The sequence below is a fragment of the Cupressus sempervirens genome, chromosome 5 (genome assembly GCF_028749045.1).
Source record: "Cupressus sempervirens isolate cs-2001-9-10 chromosome 5, ASM2874904v1, whole genome shotgun sequence".
NCBI lineage: Eukaryota > Viridiplantae > Streptophyta > Pinopsida > Cupressales > Cupressaceae > Cupressus > Cupressus sempervirens.
Window position 1 is genome coordinate 514,663,893 of NC_143122.1, and position 23,696 is coordinate 514,687,588.

General features: G+C 36.4%; 1 protein-coding gene across 1 annotated transcript in view; it reads right to left on the reverse strand.

Annotated features, from left to right (window-relative positions):
- The window catches only part of LOC149556967 (dnaJ protein ERDJ7-like), a 141,632-nt gene that overhangs the window by 893 nt on the left and 117,043 nt on the right, over positions 1-23,696 (reverse strand). The gene's annotated exons all lie outside the window — the stretch shown is intronic.

Genomic DNA, 23,696 nt, shown 5'->3' on the forward strand with positions numbered 1-23,696 from the left:
TACATATAATTTGAAACTAAGCATAATGAAGAAAAAAATTAAATAGGACTTGGAAGCATACAGACCTCAAACTCTAATTCTAACAGTAGAATTGTTGGACAATTCCCCACTAATCAAAGTGAACTTAAAATTACCATTGCTCACTGTAGTTAAAAGTGTTACAGCCCTCTAAAATCTAGTATTGAACAGAAAAAACTAAATCACCAAACATTCATGCTAAGGGAGAAAAGTTTGTACATATACTCTAGATGCTAGTCTGATTCTTTCAAAGCCCCATCCTCATCTTTGAAATGATATCCAAAATTTAGAAAAGAAAGTGGCCAAGACGAAGAGAAAGGTTTTTATACTACTAGACAACATCAAACTGTGCTAGCAATCTTAGAATCTGCAACGAAATAAAAGAATAATTGCAGGGATGAAGATAGAATTGTGTACTCTAAAATAAGGCAGGCACAGATGGTAGCAAACCAATAAGAGATTTTGATTTCTGACTCATCATCAAGATAAGTTGAAAAGATCTTACAAAATTTTCAATTTATAAATTTATCATTCTCTATTTTCTGAAGAATAGGAAAGGGCTATAGGTCTATAACTTGACAGACAAATGGATGTAAGTTCTTACTTTAAGATTATGGATACATTGATGTCTATATAAATCAAACTTTTACTTTAGAAAGGCTATCCTAGAACTGTAGATCAATTTATATTATATAAAAGGTTTCTTCAGGACCACCACTTCACTCTTATCTCAGAACATTTACCTAAGAAGGTTACAATATGTTCATGAAGCCGTATTTATAAGGGATGAAGCTTCCTAGGGACATTAATTTACTCTTATCTCAAAAGGTCGCTTAGTGTTCACCAAGCTATTTATCATCAGAAAGTTTTTGCGTCAATTGATACATAATTATCTTAGACTACCTTGGGCCTACTGGCATTTATATTGTCAAAAACAAAATCTTGGGTATTGCAATTTGACTCATCTTAGAAGGCTCTCTTGGGTTCTCATGATATCTATATGTAATGTCCCCTTTATTTCGATTTCAGAAATTAACTAAATAATCAAACTTAAGTTGTCAAAAATATTAATTTAATGATGGCTTAATTATTTACCAAAGTAGTAAAAAATGGTTTTATGAGGAGTTAGAAAAGAAAAAAAACATTTTCAGGTTATTTCCTTAAGTTCAAGTTCAAATCAAATCAAACAGGGAAATAAAAAAGCAAAAATAAAGGGAAATGAAGAGATGGGCAGAGGGAAAATGAATAGTTGCTCCAATGGGCTTTAAAAGAAGGAGAGGCTCATTCTGGGGAAGCTTGGTTTAATTCATTTTTCTCTTGGAGAATTTGGAAGCTATAGGCTTTCATTTACAGAAGATTCTGAATACAAAAAATCCTTGGGGTTTCTTAGATCTCACTTTTTATTTACAGTGTACTTCAAGTCTCTTAAAATTCTTGTGAAGTCAAATTTGCAAAATAAGTTTCCTGCACATTTCGGGGTCACCTTTGTATTTATGAAGAGAACTGGAAATATTTAACTGAGTATTATAAGACTGCAGAAAATGTTTGAATCTGGTATATCTGTACTGTAATGTTTATTAGATGCTGAGAGGATTATTTTGCATCTGCCGTGTGAAATACATGGGTTTGAACAACTTGGTGTTCACAATTAAATTGGGATGCTGTGTGGCACTTTATTATTCATTTTGAAGGTTGAAACACCAAAGCTTCTTTGGTGAGAAGATAATGAATCAATTGATTCATTTAGAAAAGGAAATAGACTTGCAGATTAATACTTCATCAACTAGGTATTAAGTTCCACCAAATATATTTGGTGGGCTGGTTCACTATTTGGGGTTGAGAAATATTGAAGGCAAAGAATAACATTTGCTAGAACTTAATAGATGGGCCAACTCATAAGACTTCAGACAAGGTGAATTAATATTACGTTTATGATGGTTGAAGCTGGGTGTAAATAATATTTCAGAGGTCTCCAATGGGCAGTATTACCAATATACAGAATGCAAGATTGAAGGAGGCAGAGTATACAGTTTTCAAAGTTCAATTTTGTTCTCTGGAGTGTTACTAAAATAAAACATTTCAGTCTATGTTACTTTTGAGAATCTACCATTGCAGAGAGATATATGATAACCAATCAACGGAATGTTTGTATGTGCTTCCTGTGTGTAAGTCACAAGTCAGAGCCATTTCAAGTCTGAAACGCCATATGAGAACTTTTCATGTGCGCATACACTATGGACTGTGAAGGGAATCACGGGCATGGAATGTGAGTTTGGTATTCTCTATTTCTATGAAAAATAGTATGAAGGAAATGGATTTTTGACATGTGAGCACCATCGTGAAGAAACAGCCATTCAATCACTTAGTGAATGTTACCATCGTTCTATTTGGCAGATATCAAGTGACTGAAATATAGTCACTCTGAGTCTGCCTATGAAGACACGTCGTTTCAATGGAAGGTCATGGCAAGTATCAGCTGGTCGAGCATGAGTATCTATTCTTCCTATGTCCTATATTTGAAGTCTGTACTCGATAGAGACTTCTATGTTTGGGGACATGACTGAACCTGTGGTACCATCTAGGTGCAAATACATATTGGATGATTTGCTGCTGCCCAGCTGTTAGCTAAATTTGTTCTAGATCATTGAGTAGTCATTCATAGCTGGCTGTTCTTTCAACTATAGAAGCCAGACAAAGTTGTACTGGTTGATGTAGAAAGACATGAATGCTGATTGTCTGAATACCTGATGAGTTAGCTGTATAAGGTTAGAAGTTCAAATTCAGTCTGTTTTAGTTCTGCTACTATGTTCTTAATAGGTATATTTAATACCTATTAAGAACTAATGCTTGAGGGTGGACTGTTGGATGTGATACCTGCCAAAGAGCCAACAAGCCTATCAAGAGGGGCATCTTGCTATTCCCTTCATTGCCACATGAAAGCTTTGAGTAATGTGGCCTAGAGCTCATTGGCTCGTTGAAAGTCAACCATGTGCAAAAGATGCAAATACATTGGGCAGCCACTAAGTATCTTACAAAGTGGGTGGGTGCAAAGGCATTCTTGGACAATGCAGACATTAATACGGTGACAATGAGGTTCATCTACGAGCACATAGTTACATACTATGATGCTCCTGTTCAAATAAAAAGTGACTAGGGAGTATATTTCGTAAATCATTTCACACAACTAATGATGACAAAATTCAAAAAAATGACAATTTATCTAGTTTGTACTATTGGAAGAGCAAATGGTCAAGAGAGTCAACAAAGAAGGTGTTGGCTTTGATACTGCCAAAGAGACCAAAAACCTCTCGAGAGGAACCACATGTCATAGTGCCCCTTGTAACCACAATAACTCTTCAGAAGAGGGGGCCTAAAACTCATTGATTCATTGAAGGTCAGTCAAGTGCAAATACGCAGACACATTGTGGTAGCCACTGAGTATCTTAAGAAGTGGAGAGGCAAGGTACACTATCAAACAGCACAATCATTAATATGATGAGATTCATTGAGGAACCGATAGTTACATGATACAGCACTCCCATTCAAATAACAAGTGGTTGGGGGGTACATTTCATTGATCATGCCATTTGGTAGATGATGACAAACCTTAAACATTATCACAATCTGTCTAGTCTGTACTACTAAAGGAAAAATGGCTAGAAAAGTCAATGAACAAGATGCTAGTTTTATCATCTACAAGTCATAGAGTTTTGTAGAAGAAGATTGTGAAGAAAGACTATCAGTTGTACTACGTGCATTGCCAAAGCTTAACTGCCCATTTCAACCTCCATGTGCAACCTATGGCACTCTATTCTCTCCTCTTTTAGTTAAATCTGAACAAGCTATAACCCCACAACATGCAATACCCAAAAAATGAGACTACAACATTGTATGGATACTCCTAAAGTCATCCAAACAAACATGACAATCCCATACCCTAGTCCCCCCTAAATATTTTTTCTTTTCACTTCTAATTGTTCAGACCAGACCTCTACATGTTCAAAGTGAAGTCAGATGTCATGAAGCTATTCTCGGCATGAGAATCTCTTGCTCTGGAGTAGAAATACACAGGTGTAAAAAATAGACCATGAATTTGGAGCGATGAAGCTTCCTTGACTCATAAAAAGTTACACAGAGAGATAGGAGAGTTGTACAGGAACTAACAATTATAGACAGGAAACGAGGTGAGCGGGTGCACGTTCAACGGCATCATCTACAGATAGGAGTAACTTGGTATAAGAGTTCCACTTCAGGAAAGGTGGTGAATAGCGTGGGTGCTGAATCGGTCGAAGCCAGAGCCATTCACGGGATAGCAACCCAATAGACTTGATTCTAAAGGCATTCAAGGTTGCAGGATAACGGTGGTTGGGTAAAGAAGAAGTACACGCATACTTACTTTCTGGTGAACTGAAGGAACCTCAAGAAATATCCATTATGCATCATGGAGGGACAGCGGACAGATGGAGCACAGTGAAGACGTTTCAAATGCTTTCCAACTGAGAAGCAAAGGAATTTAATAACATTCGAAGGCAAGGATTAACAACGGGAATACCTGGTTGTTGCATTGTAATCTTCCTGTATGACCAGTTAGAACCGACAGTAGGCCCACAACCGCACTGGATACTGAATGCAGAACAAGAGCAGTTATTTGTGGAGGTCTCAAGGTAAGAAGTGAGCAATGCCCCGTTTGTAAAAGGTTAGACTGTGATCTAAGTGACAAAATTTCCTTCTGAACTCGTTTTCTAGTTACTAGAGAACTATCATTGTTTTAATATGATTGTGGGTTAAAATTATTGCCAGGAGAACTGAATCAATTTGGTTTGTAATATCTCTCCCGATGACTTTGACTAAAACTGAATTTACTTTAGTTGTGTGCAATAAAAATAATTATCTCTTCTTACAAAAAAATGCTTACGTTTAAACATATTGAGAAAAGAAGAAAACCGATCCTGGGTAGCCCATTATAGTGGTATCAAAGCTTTGAAGCTCCTGGGAAGTTCATTGTTATATGTCCTTTACAGCACTTCATCCGCAGGAATAAGTCAAACAACAGTTTGGACCAGCAACTCAAAATTGAACAATCTACCTTCAAAATTGAAACAATGGACAGGGATGCCACAAACACTAGTCGAATTGAGAATACCTTGGGAGAATTGGTAAGGACCCAACATGAAATGGTGAACTTAATAGCACAATCTCAACAGCAGATGACTCAAATGCCCACACAACTGGTACAACATCAGGCAAACCATGGAAATCAAGGACCTAGAAATAATGGAAACCATGACAAAACCATGAACCTTGGAAATAATGGAAATAGAGGACAAAGTTCAACTTCGAATGTGCAGGGACAGCAAGGGAATAATGGCTCAACAATTCACTATAGACCATTGTTAGTTGGTGTTTTGAACCCCATTTTGAACTTGAAAATCCAGTCCTCCTGATGACCTTTTCCTTAGTTCTCCTGAATTCTCCTCTGATTTATATTGAAAATGCTTTGTAAAGTTATATTTTGAAAGACTTGGATTCAGACAAAAGGTCGGGTCAGCTCACCAGTTTAAAAATAGTCTTGAACTAGTATTAAGTAGTTCCGAACCACTTTGTACCATTCGAACCGGTTCAGAAGTTCGGAGGTTCAAGTTCGAAGCTAGAGGTTGAAGTTCAAGGTTCAGTCAAGTTTTATGGCTTAAAGCTCAGTTCAAAGTTCAGTTTCACCAGTTCAAAAGTGCAAATGAATGTTCAGTATTTCGAACTTCAATGTACAGATCCGAAGACTTAAAGTTCATAATTCAGCACCAAGTTTGAAGGCTCAATTTCTACCATCCCAAGGATGCAAATTTGTCAGTTCCAAATTGAGTTTAGTTCCAAAGTTCAAAGATCTAGGTTTGAAGTTTTGAATCGGGTTCAAATTATTAAAATGTAAATTCAAAGATATTCAAGTTCAGGTCAAAGACATGGTCTTTTTTACCAAAAGTAGAGATCAATATAAGCACATAATCAGTTCAAAAGACCAGATCCATAGATTTGAAAATGATAGTTAATATTCAAGTTTCATGTGCAACAGTTTTGCATACAGTTTTGAACCCGACTAGAGATTTTTGATTGCAACCCAATTCAGAATTGGTGGAGGCTCAAATTCAAAACTTTATCAGATTGATGTTAGTGAGTCCTATGTAAGAGTTGCATGACCAATGCCAGTATCTGGTATGAATTGCGACTAGATATTGATGCACAAGCACCAAGACTAATATGAAGGGCTATGAGGTTGTCTTTATATGGTTTTTTTTGACATATCCCATGTTCACTAATAGGTGACATCAAGAATCACTTGGTAAATGAAATACCAGTTTGGGAAGGCACTCGAGCTCATTGAGCTTACTCTCGCAAATGCACGAACTTCATCAATATGCAGAATAAGGAGACAAGGATGGTGATTATGCTGAATCCTATGGATGAACCGAGGCATATCTTCATATCGAGACTCAGCAATGTGCAAACATTGTTTGCAGTTGTCATTATAACCGGCCCTGATCCTTGTGGAAGAGTGACGCTTGTATAAATCAAGACAAGTTGTCAAACCTGATTCATCCAATCATTTCCAACACCAGGTAGTGATAAGAATGAAAGGTGATAATTCTCCCAACCAGATACAAACGAGGAGTTAGTTTGATGGAGAAGAAGGTGAAATGCTTGCAGTGAATAAGTAGGTAGCAGACTAGCTAAGTATCGAAGTCCACTCTTAGTGTCAAGAAAACTATTGAATGATAAGAAGGGGTGATCCTTATTTCCAAATATACACAATGGTGAAATATGTGCTAATGGCATGATAATTGTTTGACAAAATAGCCTAAGCCCACAAGTATGAAGCATGCCCGTGTCCATATCATCTACGAGATGGAAGCCCGAGAGCCCGTAAACAGGCATTGGAGCCTTTAGAGAGTAATAACTATTCTCCACGATCGTATGGTTCGTATTGCGATGAAGGTGTGATTGTGAGAATGCAGAGCGACTCTGTACTGAATCATAGAAGCAAGCCTTGATAGAAACGAAAGTATTTGCCAAATGTTTAATATAACATATCGAGTCCAAGTGCCAACCATGGTAAATATCTGAGACCCCACATTTAAGCCGCTACATGCAGTTATGTTGGGAACAATATGTCGCAGGCAATTGTGACTGAAAGGAGGTGAGTCAAGCATATAGAACATGTGATTTGTTTGAAAAAATGTCACAGTGGTGGTCAACCATTATAGTCAGAGGTTGGGTCGTTAGAAGAAAATGCAGGCTCAAACCCAAATGAGAAGGACCTATTGCAAACTGTTCGATGAAATACCCGAAATCGAACACATTGTGCTCGAAGCCACAAGGGCATTAGTCAATAAGTAAAGCATACAGAGATAATGCGGCCCGTGAAATTCTGTGATCCTACGGCTATGACAATTCATCATCAGCATTCACTGCCAAGGTTCATAGTTCATTCTGAACTATTATATGTTCACTTGTGGTAAAAATGAAATCTGCATACCACAAGGGTCATAGGTATATGTGCTTGAATATAATGTAATCAAATATGTAGTGATAATTAGCTTACATTCTACAAGTTGTTGTGCCAAATGTCAGCAATCCAATCAGATGATAGATGGATGACGAGAAGGTCCTTACTTCAAATCTGACAGACCCATGTGGAAAGAATCTGTGTCTGTAAGCTAACAAATATGAAGAATTTGTATTGGAACCATGTAAGGCAGAGTGCGCCATATGTGAATAAATTTTGAGATCATTGAAGATTGATTAAATTATTTGTCAAAGGTAGTCTTTGCCACATCAACAAATGGGTCAAATAGTTAAGTTACAAGAATCGGTTATAATAACCGAGTAACGCATTTAGAGATTCTGTATATTGTAAGAAGAAGGAGAAGTCAGCATTCTTTTTTGGCGGTGTAGACTGCTGAGGGATTCCACTTTTCTTGAGCAGACTGCATGTTGCAGAATAGAGGAGAGTCATCTAGATAGTATTTACTTGTTTATGTACTTACGGTTTTTCTGAATAAGATGAAGCTGGACATGATGTTTGATGTATGCTTATTTCAAATTGAAATGAAATTCTGGAAGGATTGAAATTGTGTTCAATCTGTTATCTCGTGATTGTAATTATGATATATTTACAAAACCTCATTTCCTTGAGCATTGAATTAGTTCAGAGGCTGCAATTACATTTCTATGTTTTGATTCTTCAAGTTCATAGCATGGTAAGGAATTGTATATCTTTACTTTGGTTGTGTAGTGTTTTTGTGAAGTGAGTAATAGTTATTTACCCCCTGTCCAAGAATAGTGAGGGTAGCCTTCGCTTTCAAGTTAAAAGCATTTGTCAATTGAATTCCTTGTATATCTAATCAGGGAGTTGTACCCTGTAAAATTCAAAGGGCACTTACACAATCTCATTGCAATGCGACCCAACTCTTGGTTCTGTTTTATCTTTGAATTGGTTTTGGGCTTGAAGAGTTAAACCAAGTAGTTTATTGTGTGAAGACTAATCTGTTTACCAACAACCATTAATACCTACTTTCAGCCAAGCTAATAACACACCAGCAAGGAATCAGCAAGCGGATGAAGAGTTTCATAGACATGTGTGCGCTGATTGGCAAGCATTAGGAGCCAATTTCCAAGATGAAATGCCATTTCCAGATTACATTGCCTTTATGGAAAGAAACAGACCACAAAGAGGAAATGGTGAACGGTGTCAAAATCAGGATCTGCAACAAAGAGTGGGCAAAGTAACCATACCTTACTTAGATGGGTCTGCTCAGATTACAACAAGGTCATGAGCTCAAAAGTTTGATACTTTCTTCCATCTCAAATCAATGTCGGAGGATGAAGCAATAAAATATGCAACCTTGCATTTGAAAGGAAGTGCTCAGGATTGGTGGTACCATGGATTGATTACCACAAGACATGATCAAAGTGTATCCTACGCTGAATTTACTGAGAAGCTTATTGATTGTTTTGATAGAGAAAGATCCTGAGTTAGATTTTAAAGAGTTGGCACAATTAAAACAATGGGGAACCTCGAGAACCTGAAGAACTACATTTCAGATTTTCAAAAAAATTCAGTTCTAGTGACAGATATTTCAGATAGAAGAAGGGTGGTGCTTTTCATAGACGGATTAATGGAGCCAATAAGGTGTTGGGTTAAGGCTTTAAACCCAATGAATTTGCAAGATGCCATCAGAAAGGTAAGGGAAATGGAAGCACCAACTTCATGAAGCAAACAATTTCCAAGGAACCTCCATCGTAAAAGAGAAAAGGACATAAAACACTCACATTAGAACACTCATCAGCCTAAAAAATCGCAGACCAAGTTGGATGGTGAGCAACCAAATGAGCTGAAAAAGAAGAAATTATGTTTCTAATGTAGGGAACTGTGGGACCCAACTCATAAGTGTCCATTGAAGGCAAAGGTGAAGCAAATAGAGTACTTTACAGCCCCTAAATCAAGTTTTAAAAATTTTGAAGAGTAATCTGAATCAAACACAAGTGAAGATGAATCTACTTCAGATGAATCAGCAAATGAACATAAGAGGAAGAGTCGCATAGCTCAATTGACAAGCGTGCAGAAAATTGGTTCATATAGAGTTAGAGGGGTGTTATGTGGGCAGCGAATAATCACAATAATATATACCGGTGTGACCTAAAATTTTTTAGATGAAGGAGTGGTTGCATGAAGAGGTTTGAGGACCGAAGAATGTGAAGGATTTAGAGTAATGGTTGTTGATGGTTTCACAATCACTTACACACGTAATATCTCAAACTTATGCATTCAGCTAGGTGAGTACGTATTGAAGGATGAGTTCTACATGGTTAGCATTGGAGACATGGATGCGATACTTGGCATCCAATGGCTATGCTAACTTGATGAATTTAGAATGAATTTGCGAACCGTGGAAATGAGATTTGAAGTGGAAGGGAAGAAGTTTCTTCTTAGAGGTATGACAAGTGGTAGTCCAAAGATTGGAAAGGTTAATGAGACAGGATCAAGTGGAGTGGGCAGCAAAGTTTGTTTTCACATCAACTGATTTACGACAGCAAAATAAGAATTTTCAGCCTTACATTAAGGTGTTGTTGGATAAGTACATCAAGGTATTTAGTGATATCCAACATGCTGTTCCACCGGATAGAGGCATTGAACACATAATAGAGTTGGAGGAAGATGCTAAACCAATCATAACCACACCTTACAGGGACTCAAAAAAACATATAGATGAGATAGAGAAGGCAATTAAAGAGCTGTTGGAAATGGGTCAAATAAGGCCAAGCAAGAGCCCCTTTGCTTCTACGTTGGTCTTAGTAAAAGAGAAAGATGGAACCATACGTGTGTGTATTGATATAAAGCCTTAAACAAGAAAACAACCAAGAACCAATATCCCATTCCACGCATTGATGAGCTGCATGGAGCTTGTTTCTCTTCCACGATAGACTTGAGATGCAGGTACCACCAAATTAGAGTAAGGGAAGAGGATGTGGAGAAGACAGTGTTCAAGTGTCATTATGGGCACTATGAGTTTCTACTCATGCTCTTTGGGCTGACTAATGCACACAATCTTGTATGAACCAGATTTTCAACAAGCAGCTCCGTAAGTTTGTTCTGACTTTTCTTAATGATATTTTGATATATAGTAGAACATGGGAAGAGCACTTGAAACATCTAGAGGAAGTGCCTAGTATCTTGGTCCTTGGAGAATGAATCTTTATTTGCTAAGAAGTCTAGGTGTGAATTTGGATTAACAGAATTGTTATATCTTAGGCATATCATTAGTTCCAAGGGAGTAGATGTTAATCCTGAAAAAATCAAGGCAATCATGGATTGGTCTCCTACAAATTTATCACAGCTAAAAGGTTTCTTTGGTTTGTGTGGGTTTTATAGAAGGTTTGTAAGAGCTTTCTCACAGGTGGCTGCCCCATTGGCTGATTTGACAAAAATGGGGACCTTTACATGGTCAAATGAGGCAAAAAAATGTTTTGATCAGTTTAAGGAACTTGTGAGTTCATGCCCCATGTTAGCAATACCTGATTTTACTAAACCATTCGAGTTGGAATGTGATGCATCAGTTGGAGGGATAGGTACTGTCCTAACCCAGAATAAACACCCAATTGCCTTTGACAGTAGGAAGTTGAGAGGTGCTGAAAAGAGTTACTCAACTTATGACAAAGAGATGCTAGCTATAATGCATGCTCTTGCTAAGTTTAGACAATATTGAGTGGGGATAAATTCAGTGTCAAAACTGATCACAATAATCTCAAATACTTTCTAAACCAGCGAGATTTGAGTGAGAGACAACAAAAATGGGTGATGCCTTATCTAGGAAAACTTATTTATGTTCGATAGTGGAGATAATAGCTGATTGGAAGAAGAACGTTACAGCTGAATATGCTAAAGATGATTGGGCTTCAAACTGAATATTACAGGTATCAGGTGCAAAATGAGTTGATACTCCATAAGGATAGGATTTTCTTATTGCCTAATTCTAAGTTCAAATTTGAGGTTTTAAAGTCTTTTCAAAATGCTCCAATGGCTAGTTATCCGGGCTTCTTTAAAACACACAAAGAAATTAGAAAAAGATTCAATTGGAAAGGATTGAAACTTCAAGTTCAAACATTTTTACAAGAATGCCCAACATGCTAACAAAACAAACATGAAAACACATACCCAGCTGATTTGTTACAGCCATTGCCCATTTCAAACCAAAAGTGGGAGAGTATTTAAATGGATTTTTTAACTGGTCTACAAGCTGCTCAAAGTAAAAATTGTATCTATGTTGTTGTTGATAGATTGATTAAATTTGCACACTTCGTCATATCAGCTACATATACAGTAGTACAAATAGCAGATCTCTTCTTCAAAGAAATTCTCAAACTTCACGGGCTGCCCAGGAACATAGTAAGTGACAGGGATAGTAAATCTATGAGTTTGTTTTGGCAAGAATTGTTCAGGTTATGTGGAACCGAGATTACTCCCAAAAATAGTTATCATCCACAAACCGAAGGTCAAACTGAAATTGTTAGCAAATGGCTAGAAGGGTACTTAAGAAACTTTGTTTCAGGACAGCAGAAAGCATGAAGAAAGTGGTTGTACATGAGTGAGTATTGTTATAACTCAAACTATCATATGTCAATGAAGATGTCACCTTACATGGCCCTCTATGGTTATGAACCACCATGCATCCTAGATTTGATTTTGACAGATAGTAGGGTACCCAAGGTTGCAGATTTACTTTTCATTGAAAGAAAACACTCAACAAGCTCAAAACCAGCAGAAGCAATATGCAGACCAGTACTAGATGGAGAGGAAATTTGAAGCCTTACAAGCAATCTTCCCTTAAGAGAAGTGGAGCGGAGAAGCTTAAACCAAGGTTTTATGGGCCCTACCGAGTAGTTCGTTGGATTGGAGAGGTTGCTTATTTGCTAGAACTGCCTACGAGCAACAAGGTACATAATGTTTTCCACATCTCAAAGCTCAAGAAAGCATTGGAGCACAAAGTTACTCCAACTATCTTAGCACCGTTGGATGAAGAAGGGAAACTGGTTTTAATTCTAGAGTCAGTCATTGACACGCAAAAGAGGACTCTCAGAAAGCTGGTGATTAAAGAGTACTTGGTAAAAATTTACCAGAGGAAGATGCGACTTGGGAGAATGAACGGATTTGGCTTTGCCCAGCTCTAAAATTGCTTGGAGACAAACAATTTGAAGGGAGGGAGGACTTCAGTGCCCCCGCCGCCCCTAATATGATTTCCAAGCAAATGTTTTGAATTATAAAAGTATATATAAAGAAAAATTGAGGGAATAAAAGACAAGGGCAATAGAAATAGAGAGCCTTAATAGTGGAAATATTAACAATCGTATTTATTCCATGTTATAGAAGGCTTCGAACCATTTCTATTTCTTAAATAGTTTCAAGCAGCAAATTTCTAAGGAGACATAGCCTAGTTGGCAATGTGGCTGAAGTAGCCAAGAGGTCTAAACATTACAAACCTCGAGAATATTTGAATGGGCAAGGAGTTGTTTAGCAACGGGGGAGAATTTTTTGACAATGAAGAGAATGGATTAAGTTGGACATTAGAAACAAGGAATGGTTCTCCAATAATTCTAGAGTGACCTCTGGTTCCAACACAGAGCTTGCCAGAATTGATTCCCTAGAACTTTCCAGGGAATTACAGGGGAATAGGCAGCAACTAAAGAATAATGCAATTGATGAATGCCTAGACCTCTACATGTTCAGAGTCGTGTCAAATGTCATAAAGTAAACCTCGGCATGAGAATCTCTCGCTCAAGAGTAGAAACGCACAGAAGGTGTAAACAATAGACCATGAATTTGGAACGATGAAGCTTCCTTGGCTCACAAAAAGTTACAAGAGAGATAGGCGAGTTGCACAGGAATTAACAATTATAGACGGGAAAGGAGGTGAGAGGGTACACATTCAACAACATCATCTACAGACAGGAGTAACTTGGTATAAGAGTTTTGCTTCAAGAAAGGCTATGATCAGTGTGGGTGCTAAGCCAGTCAAAGCCAAAGCCATTAACAAGACAGCAACCCAAAAGACTTGATTCTACAAACATTTGAGGTTACAAGATTACGGTGCTTGGGTAAAGAAGTGCACACATCCTTATTCTCCGCTGAATTGAAGGAACCTCGCGAAATTTCCGTTATGCATCGTGGAGGGACAACAAACATAAGGAGTACGATGATGAGGTTTCGGATGCTCTCAAACTGAGAAGCAAAGGAACTTAATAGCATTCAAACACAAGGATTAACAACGGGAATACCTGGTTGATGCATTGTAATCTTCCTGTATGACCAGTTAGAGCCGACAGTAGGCCCAGAACCACATTGGATACTGAATGCAAAAGAATAGCAGTTAATTTGTGGAGCTCTCACGGTAAGGAGTGAGTGAGAAATGCCCTGTTTGTAAAAGGTTAGAATGTGATCTAAGTGAGAAAATTTCCTTCTGAACTCTCTTTCATCTTACTAGAGAACTATTATAGTTTAAATATGATTGTGGGTTAAAATTATTGCCAAGAGAACTGAATGAAGTTGGTTTGCAGTATCTTTCCTAATGATTTCAACTAAAATTGAGCTTACTTTTATTGTGTGCCATAACAAATATAATCTCTACTCACAAAAAAATGCTTATGTTTTGTAATTTTCCCAATGACACACTCGAGTTTTGACCAAGGGAAAGTACCCAAGGGAAACACCCAAGGGTAACTCCCAAGGGAAAGTACTTGATAGAGTACACCCAAGGAAAGTACCCAATGGAGAATACCTAAGGAAAGTACCTAAGTATCTGATGGAGAACACCCAAGGAAAGTACCCAATGGAGAACACCCAAAGAAATTAGCCCAAGGAAACACTCGAGAAAAAGTACCCGATGGAGAATACCCAAGCAAAGTACCCAATGGAGAACACCCAAGGAAAAGCTCTAATGCCACCACAATGCTTAAAGAATGTCACGGTAATGTTTGAAAATGTGCTGAAGGGTGTGAACTAGAAATGTCGAAGGGAAGATATAATTCACTGAGCACACAAAATAATAGCCAAACACAAAACTATGCGCCAACAGCGAGATATAACAATTTATTGCCAAAACTCAAAATATTGTATTTGCAAAACAAGGATGGTGGTTTGATTTGCCAAATCCGAGCCAAGAAATACATAAACGGAATAGGGTGAGGGTTGAATCCCACCAAAACCAGAATAGCCAGGTAAGGAAGATCTTACACCTTCAAAATGGCAAATGATACAAAATTCCAATAGGAATTTGCAATAAAAAGAAATAATCCAAATCATATATTAACAACTTCCTACATGATGCACATAGATACCCCTTCAAAGAAAACTTCCAAGGGTTTACAAAGAATGCTGACACAAAAAACACCTACGAATAATTAATAAAAATTGGGCCCCTTTATTAAATAATTTAAGGTCCAAATAATATTATTTAAATTTTGGGATCATTCATTATTTAAAGTATTTTATTAAAATTTGGGACATTACATGTTTTAACATATTGAGAAAAGAAGAAAACTGATCCAGGGTAGCCCATTATATAATCGACCCTAAATCAAGAGATTGAAAAGTTCTAGGACAATGGCAAATTCTGTATGCAAACTTTCACCTGATCTAGCCTACTAATAGGATCAATCAAATATGATTAAGTTCTTCTACACTTCAAAACCTAGGCAAGTAGATCTATTCCCTACTTGTACTCCCAAATTGAAACTTTTTATAGCTGATTGATTTTTATCTTTTAATTTGATTTTTAAATGACCTATCAAGATGGCATAAGGTCTAGGAATAGATTTGATTGTATGGTTCTTCACTATTGTTACTTACCTTCTCTATATTTTCAATTATCAATAGTTGTTACTTAACTGATTTTGATTCTACTTTTCTTTGAATTATCTTGGTATCTAATTACTTTTATTTCTTCTTTTGCTAGTACCTGATTTACTTCTACTTCTATTGAAAACTTGATGTATAATTTAAGACATGTTGAACCAAAGCCTTATTCCATTTCGGCAATAGAGTCATCCACTTGCAAACCTTACATATAAGGTGTCCTTGACTTTCAGAAGTTATCAGGGATGGTCACCCATACCAAGGATAGTCAAGGGATGGCTAAGGCTTAACTGACTATCCTCAGGACATACGATCGTCCCCCAAAATTATTGGCAATGTCCTACTTGTTCCCAAATCAACAGATCGAAAAGTTCTAGGACAATGGCAAATTCCTTATGCAAACTTCTCACCTAATCTAGCCAACTAACATGATTAATCAAATATGATTAAGTTCCTCTAGACTTCAAGCTTTGCACAACCTAGGGGAGTAGATCTATTCTCCAACTGTACTTCCAAATTGAAGCTTTTTATAGCAGATTGACTTTTATCTTTTATTTTGATTTTTATGTGATCTATAAAGATAGCATAAAGTCATGGAATAGATCAATTGTATGGTTCTTCAACATTGCTATTTACCTTCTCCATCTCTATTTTTAATTATCTATTGTTGCTACTTAACTGATTTTGATTCTACTTTGCTTTGAATTATCCTAGTATCTGATTGCTTTTATTTATTCTTCTGCAACTACCTAATTCACTTCTACTTCAATTGAGAACTTGATATATAATTGAAGATATATTGAACCAATGCCTATTTCCATTTGGGCAATAAAGTCAAACCTTACATATAACTCTGAAAGACAATTTTATAGCCCTCCCTTGGATGGATCTATCAAATACTGTAATATCCTTAACCTAGATTTTCCATGAAAACTCAAGGCTTAGAAGAATTTTATTGAGCAGCTAATTTGCAAGGGTCACTTAAAATCTTTGGTCTTACTTTTGCCATTAATGTAGCATCAAAACATGCATACTTGCATATGATTACAATCAACAAATATACAGGATAACTAATAAAGTTGAGCAATATTCAAGAGTATAGGAACAAACTTCTCATCATTCAATACTTTGAATAATTTGCAAATTATTTACTAAAAATTAATTTGTTCATACTTTCCCATAGATCAGAAGAAGATACAAATTGTTTGCAACAAAAGAGAATAATATGAAATTGGATGCTTGCACCTAATTCACCAGCAATCTATTGAAATATTTTTCGCATTGGTTGAGAGCAGTGGACGTGAGGTGTTGTAAACTCTTCAAACGTTGCTACGAACCTTATGAAAACAACGACGAGCAATAATGTTCTTCCCTAGTTGACAGTACAAGTACTTGGTTAGAGCTCACGCAAATGACAAGCGTAGAACATCCACAAGACACAACACAAAAGTAGCTTGGTATTCACATCACAGGATATGAGTTCCTTCAAAAATGAAGCCTAAACTACCTCCTTTATGTTGAATATTCCCCCAGAAATTATGATAAACAACAATAAGAAAGGGACAAAATAGATACAAGTGACAAGATTATCTTGGGAAAACCCTTCCAAAATTGAAGGGAAAAACACCTAGCCACACAAAAAAATATCACTTTATTGATCATAAAATGTTCAAGCGTACAATTTTTTTGCATAATGCAACATTTATAACAAATAGAGAGACTCTTCAAATTACAACCAAAGGTCTCTTGAATTTCCCAAAATATGATTCTTCATTTTCACATACACAACTCTTCGTATTTCTATACCTCAACGCATCTCGTATGACACGTCTTTATATTTAATATTACAATTATTATCATAAATGCCCTCTTCAGTTGAATGTGACCATAACGATAATAACGCCCATATTTCAAGAGATAAAGATCTCTATTGCAGCTACAATCTTCAAAACTCCCTCTTGGCAAGAGAGATGTCTTTAGCTAAACAATCACACAAGGTTACAACCAGAAAATGTCAACGATAAATTCTAATCACACGGATTCTCATAAAACCTAATTCATGGAATCACTCAATGTGAAAACATGCAAAAAACACAACGAAACTCTCTCAACATGGCATTGTCATGGAATCTCTCAACATGAAAAGCCTCCAAGGTTCTTACATCACCGACTCTCTCAACATGATGTTGCCATGGAATCTCTCAACATGGCAAGTTAGTAAGGTTTAAAACCAACATTTTATCATGGATTCTCTCAATGTGATACAATCATGGACTCTCTCAATGTAATGACATTATGCAACATGACAAGTTAGTAAGGTTTAAAACCAACATTTTATCATGGATTCTCTCAACGTGATACAATCATGGACTCTCTCAACGTAATGACATTATGGACTATCTACGCAATGCTCACTATGAATCTCTCATAAGTGAAAGAGTTATTAGGTTGTCCTTACAATTTTCATAATTTCACATGAATAAGAGCTCATAATTAACAAGGAATATCATCACTGAGACTTGTTTCCAACAAGAGTCTTTAAATAAATCAAAAACAAAAATCACTAACAATATATATAGGAATGGTGGGGATTCCATAATGACTCCCTCTCAATCAAGAACTATTTTGATCACCGCAATAAGGTCGTGGTAGTATTCCTAGTGATATAGCCAAAATTCATGATCTACTTAATGATGTAAACATAGAATACTTCTCTTTTGCAATTTTCTTCCTGGTCATCTGCAACCTCTTGTTATGGATTGAATATTTTACACAAGTCTTTTCAGAACATCTAAAATTCAAATCCTCAGAAGCATTACTACTATTGACAACTAAAGAACACAAATAATATCTTCTTGTTCATATCACAATTTTTAGTACCACTAACATCTCTATAGAAAACAAATAATAATAAAACAATATCTGTAGAATCTTCATAATACTACACACAATCTCTATGGAAAATGATCCTGCAATTATACGTAATATATACCCTGATAATGCATAGTCTCTAGCAGAGAAAAACTCACAAAAAGCAATTTCAGCAAGGATAACTCCACTCAAAAGATTCCTATCAGATCCAATACAAAAAATTAATTTTAAGGAACCCAAAACAAATGAGTTCTAACTAAATAAAACATCCAGATCAAGATATGATTAAGCGATATCTCAACATCATAAACAAAAGTAGTGACAAACAAGAAACTGTATAAGGGATAAGAGTTGAAGCCACTAAAAATAATCAATGACAAAGAATACTTAACACAGGTGAGCAATCACCACATTCAGTCTACACCAAAATGCCACAAGAAATGTCCAAGGAGAAAAGAAGACAACTGAACGTGATGAATCGAAGACCCAATCTGAGGGCCAAAAAACAAAGTGTACATAACAAAGCACGAGTCTATTGATCGCACCATAGAAATGAAAAGGAGAAAGCATACGCTGAAAACACACTAGTGGAGGTAAAATAAAAGAAAAACTAAATCTCACAAGAGGATCAAGACCTTCCTGATTACAAATGCGAAGGAGAAGGTTCAAACAACTAATTGCCGTGGAATGTTGAAACTTCAATAAGTGTAATGACCTGATTTCAATCCTTGTAATCAAGAACCAATAATGTTCGATGCTCCTTCTTGGTATTATTGTTTCCTTATATGTGTGTGTGGGTGAAAAATCACAACTATTCATTAAGTCACTTTAGTAATATAAGATTGTATTTGGTTAGTAATCATATACAAACCAATATATACTTATCTTTTAATTATAATATAAAATATTTTATTAAATACTTATATTATTATACTTAGAATAGGTTACTTAGATATATCACTTCATAAATATTATCATTCATTATATTATCATACCGATTATATATCATTACACTAATGATATATATTTTATTATAATAATAGATTTTTTTATTAATATATTTATTTTTATTTGAATTTAATTTTTATTTATTATTATTGTTTATTTAATTTTTTATTTAATTATTATTTAAAATCTTATATTAAAATGGGGACATGACAGTCCGCCCCTCTCAAATTTGCTTGTCTTCAAGCAATTGATGTGATCCTAATTGATTCATAGCTCAAATTCCTTCTCTTTCCTGCATGTGTTAAACACTTGTCAAGTACACATTAGTTTATGATGGCCTATGCAAAAAACATATGAATGACGACATAGTGCATACTCGAAGTAGACACATTAATGTATGAAGGCACAATGCAAACACAATGTAGACACACGAATGCATGAAAACACGAAGAAGGCACATTGCAAACACATTAATGCATGAAGACATGATGTAGACAAAAAGTTTACATGTTACAATTTGAAATGAGAAAAGGTTAAGGAAATGTTTTACCAACTTTGACCATGCATGTCGTGCTCCTTTCCCCTTTCTAGAGATCAAAAGTTCCTAAAGATGTGAGTTTTAACAAATTTCCTTTAGTTAGTTCTAAAATAGGGAGCCTAATTCTGTAGTGGATGGTAGATTTACTATTGCTGGAGTTTGGACACACTCAACTTGCGGCTCCCTCATATTTTCATCCAGTATTGGAATTCTCTTGCCCCTACGCAACCAATTTACTCATCCCCCTGTCCACACTCCCTACCCACTCGGTATGTGCTTAATTCTATAGTGGATGGTGATGGAACTTTAGAATTTGGCAAATTTTAGCTTCCATTTGAAATGTAAAGTTGACTATATATAATGAAACCATATGATATAAACAGTCAAAACCAAAACATGATATGGAAGTTCATACAGGATTTGAGGAAGCCATGATGGAAGCAGGTATGCAGAGAACTTGTTTAATAAATATCTCATCTTAAAAGATGTTAAATATAATATTATAGACAAAATACTGAGAATCTCATATGAAGATCAATCATATGTTGATTGACACACAAAGATAAGGCTCGGTAAAACAAATCTATTATGTCATGTGCAAAATTTTCTGGGAAGAAATATCAGATTATTATCAAATCGGCTAGATATCTCCCTACTATTCAATGTCTCTAACTTGTAATGCTACCAAGTGTCTGGAATTAATCATCTCGCAATATAGTAGAATACTATTTTCTTCAACGGTGATTGTCATTCTAGAAATCACATTCGTATGGATGAGGATATGCATCTAACTTCATGCCTTGAAGAAATGATAGAAATCAAGAGGTATATGAAGAATATGATGAAGACTTTGCACATGAAGAACAATATGAAGGAAATGTGCCATAGAACATTAAACAACAAAACACAAATGCGATGAGAATATTCAGTATTCCCTCAAAACAAAAACAGATTGAATCAATTAATCAGGAGATATGTCAGTCACCGAAAGTCTTCATTGCAAATAAATATGCAGAGACGGCATGTTGTAAGGCACCCGAACAAGCTCATGAATTTCTTCAAGAGTTGGATGGTAAAATCCAAGACAAGAGCAAAAGAAAGCACTGAGCCACACAAATAGAGATATCATCCACATCAGAATGAGATAGTGTTATGCCATGGAGATTCGTGGCAAGAAGAAAACACAGAACACCCCCAGACATCTATCTGAGACGAGCCAAAGAAAGCACTGAGCCACACAAATAGAGATATCATCCACATCAAAATGAGATAGTGTTATGCCCTGGAGATTCGTGGCAAGAAGAAAACGCTGAACACCCCTAGGGCACAACCAATAACCTTGGAGCATGCATTTCAATGAGCATTCATATCCTTCCTTATACAGACCTCGCAAGTGATGGAGTATCAAAGTTTCAAGGTTTATTGCGTCAAATGTTCGATAACCATACCCAAACCAAAGCTCAGGAAAAACCTTCCATGGCTTCGTATGTGCAATTCTAAAGTGCAAATAAAAGAAATATTTCCACTGATTAAAGTTAGAGTAAAAGCTACAAAATATTAATAAAAGTAATTTGTTAAAATATTAAAGAGATGTGATTTATGAAGAGCAAGGATTATTTTAATATTATTGGTTATAATATGAAGAGACACATCTATTCGGATTTATCCTCTCAAACAAATGTAAAGATAGAAATTATTTGGAGCAGGAGGGGACAAGATCCAAACATTTTATATACTCTCTGTAGAAGTATTTTATATTTATTTATTGTATGGAGGAATAAGGGTCTCATTATGACTTTGTAATATAAGTTCTATTATTTTATTTTAACAATAGAATAAAATGTTCTTTGTTTATTTCTAAATGGCATGGAGATTTAAACTGCAGAATTGTCCTTTGTAATTATTTTTTGGAATTTTGTATAAAATTTAAATATCGGATAAATGGACAAGGTCATTTAGCATTTAAATTCGATCATCACAGATAGTGTGAAATATTAAATTGCTTTCGTATCTGTGTCCAGTTTGTCTCCCTACCAGAGGAGTTAAAGTTCAATTTGGACTAATTTAAGGTTGCATAAATATTTGATCAGTCGCATCTTGATTATTTAATTGTTGGCAGTTCAAGTGCGTGGAACACTATAAAGTTGTACGTGAAACTTCACTGAAGTTGACTTTATTGCTCGGATGAGCAGAGGCACTAGTCTTTTTTTTTTTGAAGTCAAAAAATCTATATATTCCTTCTACAAGCATCAAATTATATTCAATTATACAAAACATTTAACCATTATCCAACATCCAGTTTTCATCATTTTTGAGTTCGAGGACCTTGCCAACCTAACAACTCCAGAAGTTTAAATTCGCTATAGAAAAGCCTTGAACCAGACAGTCAACGTTTGAGTAGAAGGTCTACCCGCCTAGGTGTAGGAGAGCCTAAAGTGCAGCGGAATCAAGAAGTATTCCCATTCGTTGGCCAGAACTAATGGAGAAGTCCTATTGGAGAAGTGACAGGCTCTTGGATTTCCAATCTGCGGTTTTGGTAACAAACAGATGGTAGCTTTACTGCTGCTTGAGTTTGGACACACTCAACTTGGGGCTCTCTCAAATCTTTATTTATATTGGGATTTTCTTGCCCCAAAACAACCGATTTACTCCTGTGGTGTGCCTCGTGTCGTTTGTACCGTTTGTTTGGTCGCCTCGTACGTTGCATTTGTTTTTGTCCTTTTTATTTTGGGTTTCTTGTTTCATCAATGCGAATCCTTGCTTTGTATTGTGATATCTGTCCTTGGCCTGGTTCGTGCCATGGGAGAGTCGAATCATGGTGGAGGGAAAGGCAATTTATTGCAGGATGACGTTGTTAAGGGTACGGCCGAGAAGGGTATTAATATTCCTATAGACAGGAATGTTGGTAAGGCTAAAGGAAAATTGTCATATAAACAAGTGGTGGCCAATAGTTTTCGGACTTGCTCAGCAAACGCGGTGTTTAAGGGAGTTTTTTACAGATAGAATGTGGAACCAAACCAGCGAGGAGGAGGAGGAGGACAGGCTGCAGCCAATGGAACGGGACTCTCCAGCGGAAGCAGTATCGCCATTTGTGGAAGTGGAGGAGAGAATGGTAAGTCTCCTTCTCTCGGCCCTAAGGTTCTTTCTCTTTCCCCCAATGAGGACATGGTGTCTGCTATTTTGAATGAAAGGTCTAGGCTTAAAAGCATTGCTATTTTCTTCGTTTGGCTGGATAAAGAGGCTTTGCCTGCTAGGAAATTTTTCGATGATTGGATTGCGTCAGTCTGGGGTAAGAAGCTTGGCATTTATGTAATGTCCCCATTTTAGCAGTTGACCAAGTGTGTGTGCGTTAGCCTTGTTCTACATGGTCCCGAGGGCTAACGAAGGGTTTAATGGGATCTTGGAGTGTTTTGGCCTAGTCATTTCCAGTTTGGGCCAAAACGAAGTTGATTTACTCAGTTTCAGGCATACTTACTATTTTTAGTAAGTCGGCAGGACACAGTGCAGGTCAATTCTGGTGATTGGATTCGATACTCCTCGATGAGAGCTTTTCGATGAGCTATCACTCGCATTATTCGGAGTTCGATTGCTAATACATTTTAATGCCTGAAGTTTTATTAAAGTAACGTTCTAATTTAATTGTAAAATATTAAAGTGTTACTTTAATATTTATTTTATGGTGATGTGTACCCAAGGGAGACATAAGGGGTATTTTAATATATGTTTTATATTACACATCTTTTATCCCACATTGCCCATATGAGTTGAGCGGACCCGTGGGAATAGAATAAAAGGAAGCATCTGTGGCTTCATTAGTCAGGTTGAATATGAGAAGAAATTGGTATGTGAGTTGCAGCTCAGTTCTTGGCATTTGAGGACGTCTATCCTCTCTTGTAACATTCTAGACGTCATTCCCTTGGGGTT